We start from the raw sequence: 9250 nt of genomic DNA, 5'->3' as shown, positions 1-9250 counted from the left end.
TATTTCTATGGCCAGAGGTGGCATCAGTGGGACATGGGAATGGGCAGTATGGTACAATACGAAAGCTCACTTAGTGGAAAACAGGCAATCCATGATCATTGTCCAAGACTTATTGAATCTCCCTCCCCAGTAAGCCATAAAGTACAGAATGGTATAGCTTAAAATAAACATGGCCCTAAGACTGGGGTAGTTTGACAACATCTAATAAGTGAATATCAGTGAGGATGAGTGATGCTGCAAAGTCACATGACCTACCCAAAGAACTCAACTAGAATTACTGTGAATTCCGTGCATTCATTTTCTTTTTAAAAAGGGAAGCTATTTCAATCATCAGCTAAATGAATCTTTATATCTACCTGGCTCTGCACAGAGTATTAAGGGAAATAAAGTTGTTTAACATTGTCAGTGACTTCATGGGCTTTATAAATAGTTTAAGAACCAAAACATCCTTGAAAACTAGTTAACAATTCAGTAGATACTAAATAGATGTCACTGAGGTGAGCAAGAGGCTGCATGGATTATCCAGTCAACAAACAATGGCATTTTTAGCAACTACAAAATGTGAAGCCCTGTATTAAAACCAAAAAATGTGAATAATTTAAAAGGCACTAAGTTACCTTCAAGATGATCTTACTGTCTTGGAAGATGGCAAGGAAATGGAGACACATCATAGAATATACGGTCATATTGATAGGAACATAGGCGAGACACTATGACATCATGGAAGACTGACATGCCTCCCATTGACTGGACTTCATCAAAAGAGGTGACACACTCTAAATGCTGAGTGGTAATAATTTGAGATATCTCAGGTGCAAAAACCTTCTGCATTCATGAGATCTGAGGGCAGGAGACAGAGTTTACAATCAGAGTCAAATTTGCAGGCTTATAAAGCTACTTTTCTAGAGAGAAAGAAACTTGATTGGCTGATTACATTTCCATGAATTTCAAAAGCTTCACTTTGCATCTCTTGAAAAATGCAGATTATAGACTGTATACCAGAAACCAAAACTAGGGAAAAATTACTAACCACAGAACAGACCCCCTGTCTTAAAGAGACCAAAATCCAACCTGCTGGAGAAAAAGACATACAATATTCAGACCCTAGGACCAGAATCAAGGACAGGGTTACAAGATCACTTCCAAAAGAAGATAGCAGCCACCAAAAAAGAGCTGCATATTAATAGGAATCCTGCCACAATGTGTGGGAAACAGATATATCATCACCTTCCTGGTAATTAGGATCACCTAGGAGGAGAAAGAGGAAGAGACTCCAATTGACCGAATTAACATCCTGACTTGTCCATGATAAAATATAGAAGTTACTGAGCTGCTATGAAAATGGCAAACACTGGATTTCCTGAGAACATCTGAAATCAAGAAATGGGGCTCCCGAAGAAAGCAAAGGAAGAGGAGTGACATTCTCACACATGTGACTGGTATTGAACACCATGCAGTTACAAAGGTGAGGGAAAGACCTTGGCACAATACAGTTTGTTCAGAGCACTTTGGAGCATTCGATCCCAGTTGCAATCATCAGGAGAGACAAAATAGTTAAAAACAACCAAGGATCAGACTTTATCCTAAAAATTTTGGGATGCACCAAAGGGCATGAGCCAGGGGAGCCATGTTGGACCTGCTTGTAGAATACCTTCAGTGTCTATATATGTGGAGGGTTCTGCTCAGTGGGAGTAAACACTAAGTAGAGAAATGTTTAGGAAGTAGATGTGACACATGTTGAGCTTTGAGGAAACATCTGAGTTCTGAGAGCTGTAGCTAGAGTTTTCCTGCCTTGCCCACAGTCAGGACAAATCTCTCTCATCCGCCAGCCCCACTGCAGCTCAGACCCAACCAAGTAAACACAGAGACTTATATTGTTTACAAACTGTATGGCCGTGCCAGGCTTCTTGCTAACTGTTCTTACATCTTAAACTAATCCATTTCTATAAATCTGTACCTTGCCACGTGGCTCATGGCTTACCAGCATCTTCACATGCTGCTTGTCATGATGGCGGCTGGCAGTGTCTCTCTGACTCAGCCTTCCACTTCCCAGAATTCTCTTCTCTGCTTGTCCTGCCTATCCTTCCTGCCTGGCTACTGGCCAATCAGTGTTTTATTTACTAACCAATCAGAGCAACATATTTGACATACAGAACATCCCACAGCAGAGAGCTGGGATATGAATTTGATAAAGGTTGCAGGAAAACCCAAGCTATGACACAGAGTGGGGAGTTGTTCACCTAGAATATGCTGGAAGGAAAGCAGTCATAGACATAAGCAGTGAAGAAAGAAAATGGAGATTTTTGCCACCAGCTTGCCTTTATTCAGAATCCCGATAGTCCCAAGACTTAGACACATGACTTCCAAGTCCTGCTTGATTTAGATCTGAGTGGGCAAACTGCTTTTGCAAACAATGTTTCACTGAAACAGAACTACTTCTGTCCATGTCTGTACTGTCTTTTTCTGCCTTGACACAGGGGTCCGGTTAAGTGTCACTGCAGAGACTAAATGGCCAGGTATTTGGCCCCTAATAGAAAATTGTTGATGAACTCTACCTCCTAATGCTTGGGTCACTAAATCATGGAATAAAAAGGTGTTCCTGGATGTTAAGGTGTAGGTGAGTCATCTTGGGCTAGAAATCAACATTTTTATTACCATGTGACAGGCTTCTCTATGAATCTCTGTTTTCTCATCTGTATAATGGGTAAAATATAGAACTTGCCACGCATAGAGCTGCTCTGAGGATCAAATGACAATGTAACACACTCTCATCAGAGCAGTACTTGGCTCATGATGGTAGAGTGGTGGCCAGCATTTTTGATGTCTTCTGTTTGATAGAGAAAAAGAAAGAAGGGAGGAAAGAAAAAGCCAATCTACTAGTTTAGCTCCTGTAAGAAAAAAAAAAAGAAAGAAAACTTTAAGAGCAGGGAGATTTGTAGATCATTTGAAAGATAGGACACCTATTTTTCTCCAAAGGTGAGCATCCATTAGTTTCCCAGGAGTCACTGGCATCACCGTCATCTGGTGCCATTGTAAAAGGCCAAATTTCTAAGCTCACCTAAGTCTTGTTAAAACACACCCCCTGAGGTTGTGGCCAGGACCGTACAACCCATAAACTCCAGCAAGTAATTTCCACAGGAAGTTATTGTTTAGCAGCTTCTTCTAAGATTGAAACATTCCATCCTGCAGGGAAGCTCATTAAGACAGGAAATAACAACTCGAATAGCTTCAGAAAGTCCATGTAACTGACCAGATTCACTAGGGCCCTTCTTCCCCCAAAAATACTACGGCAATAAAGACTACTGAGAGTCACTCTCAGACAAACCAAGCTGCAAAGAAGACTCTGAGCTCAGACTAGCTTAGAGACCAGCCAAGCAGCCTAGAAGAAACGAAGACTAACAAGTGGCCTGGAAAAGATGCAGAACACCTGAGCAACCCAGAAAGGACATTCTCCAACCAGCTGCGCTGCCTGCATGGCTGTGCCATGTGCTCCAGCTCTCCAGTTGAAGCAAGCTGTCACCCATACTGTGGTGTGAAGGAGCCTCCCCAAACAGTGGGGTCTTCCTCCTGGACCCCAGATTAGGCACAAACCACACCCAAATACCTGTTTTCACATAGAGAGCCTTTGTTAAATGGGGAAGAAAAGTTAAAGTGACTGCTTTCGGACTCAGGCAGAAAAGAGCAGCAAATGACCTTGCAGGTGTAATTTTTAAGTAGAGCAAAAGGGAAGGTCTGTGTTAGAATAGGCTAGGATGTAGTGGTAAAGGAGATAAGGGATAAGAGAGAAGGGGTATTTGTCTCAGAGTGATAAAGGACTGCTTCTGGATAGAAGGGAGACAGACATGGCACATAGGCAAGTGGTGGTTTATAAAGGTAAAGGGGAAAACCTGTGTTATGATGAGGTGTTTAATTTTAATTGGGCATGTTATTAGGTGAACCAAAGTGGGTTTTTGATTGCTGGACTTTGGTAGTCAGCCTCAGGAGGAGGAAATGGCCAAATAAGGAGAGAGACCTTGGTGGCTAGCTTTAGGAATGTAATCTAATGGTTTTCAGCAAGGGAGAGGGAATGGGGGAGAAGGGCAAGGCCTGTCAGAGCCACATGCTAGGCTAGTGTCCCTTCAGGGTGGGCTTTGGTGATGCATCTGTCTTTGAGACATTTCTGCTCCTGTTAAGTAATCATTCACCCAATGCAACTCATTGGTTTACCAAGTTAGTCTTTGCTGGTACTGTACTTTGGTCTGTCTTCAGTTCCCTATGTGGGTGAGTAGATGTGTGTGTGTGTGTGTGTGTGTGTGTGTTGTGTCTCCCCAGAAAAAAAAACTGTGTCACATAACAGCAGAGAAGACTTGAGAACCACTATTCTGAATCTGTGCCTCCTGGATTAAAAAATGGAGCATTCCCTTAAGAGAGAATAGTTTACTGTTTTGTGTCAATTTTAATAAAGACAAGAAATTGTGTATTATGATTTGGAATTATCATTAGTAGATGATAGAGCTCAGTGTGAGGGTAAAAAGTAAATTTAGCTTTAAAGGTAGTCTGTAGTGGGTAGCCATCCCAGCTTTGATCTGGAAGTTCTAGCCCCCATTGAGGCTTTGGTAACTGTCATGCCTACAAGGTGGGGCCGAGAGAGGACCCTGAAGACCTGAGATCCGGATGGGCCAGCTCTCTAGATTCCTGGGCCCTGGACGCTGGAGGTAGACCAAGCCAAGTTCTCTAGAGAACACCGCTAGACTGCACCACACCTTTCCCAGACCCTGTTACCTATCCCTTCACTTGTAAGATACCCCACAAAATAAACCTCCCTTTCAACTACATGGAGTGGCCTTAATAATTTCACCAATATCTGGCGCCCAATGTGGGACACAAATCCACAACCCTGAGAATAAGAGTCTCATGCTCTACTGACTGAGCTAGCCAGGCTGAGCTATTTGGGGGTTGGAACTTCCAGATCAAAGCTGGAATGGCTACCCACTACAGTAGTGTATCTCAGATACATTAAACTTTACACAAAGTAGAGATGTTGCCTATTCCCAGAAAAGTAGGTGATAGTTCAAAAATGAACTAACTTGTGGAAATTGCCGAAGGAGCCTTCCCACATGCCTGGCTATATTAAACCACTGTTTTCAGCATGCCACAGCCACTTGCACCATCTATTTTACTTAGAGATTGTGGCAAAGTCTTATCTTATATTAGAACATACAGGGGCTCACCAAGGAATTGAATGTAAAAAGTATATGCAATTTGAGCCCAACATGTAAGACCTCAAAGGAATTTTGTGCTCTTTCCCCATATCTACCCACCTCCACTATCTTCTCCACAAATAAATTATAAATTCCAAATCTTCTCCACAAATAAATTCTATTCTCTCTTGTTATTAGACCTAGGTAAAAATGTCTGAAGAAACAGTTATGGGCAACTTATACTTGAACTCCACTCCCCACTCAGAAGACTGTTCAGGACCCTACTTCCTTCCTCTAAGTCACTCTCTCAGAGACCAGCTTTCATCAAATGTCCTGGGTTGCTATCTGCAGACACCAAATAACAAAGTCTAATGAAGCACATTGCTACTTTGGAAGAATGTGAAGTCTTGCTCAAAATTTTAATCTGTCATTTGGCAGTGAATTTAAATTTCATTCACATACAAAACATCTCAGAATTTATACATTCAGAAAAACTTGGTTTCCCTGAAGGACTGGCATATTCCTTTCAGAACCTAAGAAGTATTACATATATTAACATATGTGTCAAATTGCTTTACAAGTAAATACACAGTGTATAGATGTACATACTTACAAGAGTCCTTCATAATCCTCATCTCACGTTGCCACTTGACTCATTTCACAAAGAAAGCAATGATGCCCACATGTTTCTAATGGACCTGCAGGATGCTTAGATAGCTCAAGACACTTAGTAGACTATGGCTGACACTAAAGTCCATCCACCTAGTATCTACTCCTTCAGCACCAGCCTCAGCCTCAGCTTCTGATTAATCTACACCAGCTGGCACCCAATGCTCTCCTGACCACCTAAAGTCCTGAGCTGTTAGCAAATTACCTAAGCGAGGGCCATAAGAGTGCTTAGGCAGTGGTTCTCAACCTGTAAGTCATGATCTCTTTGGGGCTCACATATCAGATAATTACATTATGATTCATAACAGTAGCAAAATTACAGTTATGAAGTAACAACCATGAAATTTTATGGTTCGGGGTCACCACATCATGAGGAATTGTATTAAAGAGTCGTAGCATTAGGAAGGTTGAGAACCACTGGCTTGAGGTATTTCCTTTCCACTCTATTTCCTGGCTTTCTCTACTACTTCTTCTTCTACTACTACTACTACTACTACTACTACTACTACTACTACTACTACTACTATTACTACTACTACTATTACTACTACTACTATTCCTTCCTCCTCATGACCATTGAAGAATATATAGGCCTTGAAAAAATTGATCACTAAAAGTAAAAGCAGGGGGGAAATTACTGTCTCTGTCTCTGTCTCTGTCTCTGTCTCTCTCTCTCTCTCTCTCACACACACACACACACACACACACACACACACACACACAAAGAGAGAGAGCTAAGAGAATTTCAGAAAGAAGCAGATCCCACAATCCTGTGTGTTTTGTCTTATTTTCTATTTCATGATCAAAAGCAACCTGGAGAGGAAAGGTTTTATTTTATCATGCAAAATTCATCTCTGGATAAAATCAGAGCAAGAACTCAAATCATGAAACCTGAAGGCAGGCTGAAGCAGAAATCATGACGGAACAATGCTTACTAGCCATGCTTTTTATGGCATGCTCATCTTGATATTTCTTATGACTCAGGACCACCTACCCAGGGTTGATACCTCCCGCAGTGCACTCAGCCTCCTACATAAATCATTAATCTAGAAAATGCCCTGTTGACTGGCACATAGGCTGAACTGATGTAGGCACTTTCTCAAGTAAAGTTCCTTCTTCCCAGATATGTCTAGGTTTGTGTTAGGTTGACAAAAACTAAACAGCACGCCATGCCAGAAAGTATCTTATATTTTTATGTCACGATTATGTAATTCAAATTGAGTGGGACTTCTGTTACAGCTATGAGCATTCTAACAGATACAAAGACCTCTGATAGATGCCTCTCATGGGAACTAATGCCGTATTATGTTGCCCAAAGCTGCCCTCTACAGATCTCTTGAACTAGGTTTGGTTACTGTACCACTCACTAGTTCTATGACCATGCAAAAATCATTTGATATCCTTGAATTACATCATCTTATTGTAAAACAGTGGCTGGCTGCACACCCATGTACAAGCATACCACACTAATGGAATTCAATGGGTTGTATTAAGAAAAAAGTTGAAAGGAAAACATATTGGGATGCCCAAGAGAAGTTGCAGAAGGATAGTGGATATGACCAAAATACATTGTCTACACACAAGAAATTTTCAAAAAATAATTAACTACAACAACAAAAACAAATGACACAAGGCATTCAAAAACCTTTGAGGGTGTAGGTCAGTGGTAAAGCACTTGTCTAGTATGTACCTGGCCCTGGATTCAATGCACAATTTTTAAAATAAACATATATGAAATGTTTAGTATAGAACAAGCCCAGTCCGCACTAGATGGTAGCATCATTAGCCTGTCTCTTCTGAGACTCTTAATGGTGTAAGACCCCTTAACCAAGAATTCTGAAGAGCCCTTAATATGCACTATTAGCTTTTTACCTTCTTCCCTCTCTTTCTTGCCTGAAAGGATCTCCCAGAAGTCACTAGGGGTTCATCTTCACTTTTCTGCTCATGATATTGAATTTACACATGCTGGCCTGCCTCCTACTACATTGGGGTCAGCTACAGAATTTATTAACATCTGAAGCAGACCACAGAAACTTCCTACATCAAAATTTGAATAAACCTGAGGTCTTCCGGCACAAAGTTGATGACCACTGCCCCCTTCTCAGATCCCATTTTCTGAGGGTCATTTCTACATAGTTATTGCTTCTTTGATCAAATTACCAACACACAGATAATTACACTTACCCAGCAGTTTTCATCTCCAAAGCAATGGAAAGGCCATCCTGTCTATCTGTCTATTCAGTGAATTTTCCATCCTTAATAAAAACAAGTTCCAGCACCAACTTCAAAAGCTGAGGCAGGCAAGCCCGCCTCCCAAAGAGCAGGTGCGCAGCATGCATATTAATGCGAAGAAATCAGAACTGAGAGGCAAGGAGGAGACTTCAAAGGCACAGACTGTGGAGTCAGGAGATAAAGGTTTGCCCTGGAAATTCTGACTTTGCACAAGTTTTTTAACCTCAGAGTCTTACTTGCCTGGTGTGTGAAATGGGGCTGATAAACATGTCTAACCCCTACTCTTTGTTCTGAGTGCAGTGAAGGAATGGGAGAGAAAATGACTCATTGTGTGATGCGGATGCCTGACACTCAGCATGACTTCCCAAATGGGTTATTTTTATATAAATATTGAGACAAGGACAGGGCTCTATCAATAAATGCAAAGATTTGCTTCCTCTGCTCTTGAACAAAATATTCCAAAAGTGACTTCTACTCCGAAGAAAAAGTGGGGAAGTAGTATCTCACTGTCCAATCACTGAGCAGAAACAAGAATCAGTTCTGCTTGAATATTAAAATCTGCACTAAACTAAACTTACAGAATCCTAACGGCAGCCCTAGAAGGCTGAGAGTGAAACTCCCTCTATGGTTCCAAACTGAAACATGGATGCACCCTTCCCATAACAACTCACTTCTCAACTAACAATTCTCCACATCTGATCTGGGAACTGCCAGGGATATTTCATGGGCACAGACAACAGCAGATCTATTTTCTTTATGCAAGCCTCTCTCTCTCTCTCTCTCTCTCTCTCTCTCTCTCTCTCTCTCTCTCTCTCTCTCTCTCTCTCCTCTCCCCTCTCTCTCTCTTCTGCATGTGTGTGTGTGTTTCATTTTTTTCATGAGAATACACCAAGCTTATCAGAATAGCCAGAGCCAAGGTAACACATGACAGTGAAACAGACTGAATCAGAAATACGGCAGACAACCTTGTAACCCTCCATGAAACTAGAAGAGACTGGGACAAATGTAAAATAATATCCCTATTTTCAAGATCTGATTATTTTGGAAAACATGTTTAAAAGAATATTTTAGTTTAAGGTCAGTGGGTAAAATATACTTGTGTCACTGGCCTGATGACCTAATTTTGATCCCCAGAACCTTAGCAAAGGTAGAAGAAGAAAACCAAGTCA

Source organism: Peromyscus californicus, unplaced genomic scaffold, assembly GCF_007827085.1.
Source record: "Peromyscus californicus insignis strain IS unplaced genomic scaffold, ASM782708v3 Scaffold_13__1_contigs__length_99412109, whole genome shotgun sequence".
NCBI classification, from domain to species: domain Eukaryota; kingdom Metazoa; phylum Chordata; class Mammalia; order Rodentia; family Cricetidae; genus Peromyscus; species Peromyscus californicus.
The sequence above is the reverse complement of the archived record's forward strand: the minus strand, read 5'-3'. Positions refer to the sequence as shown.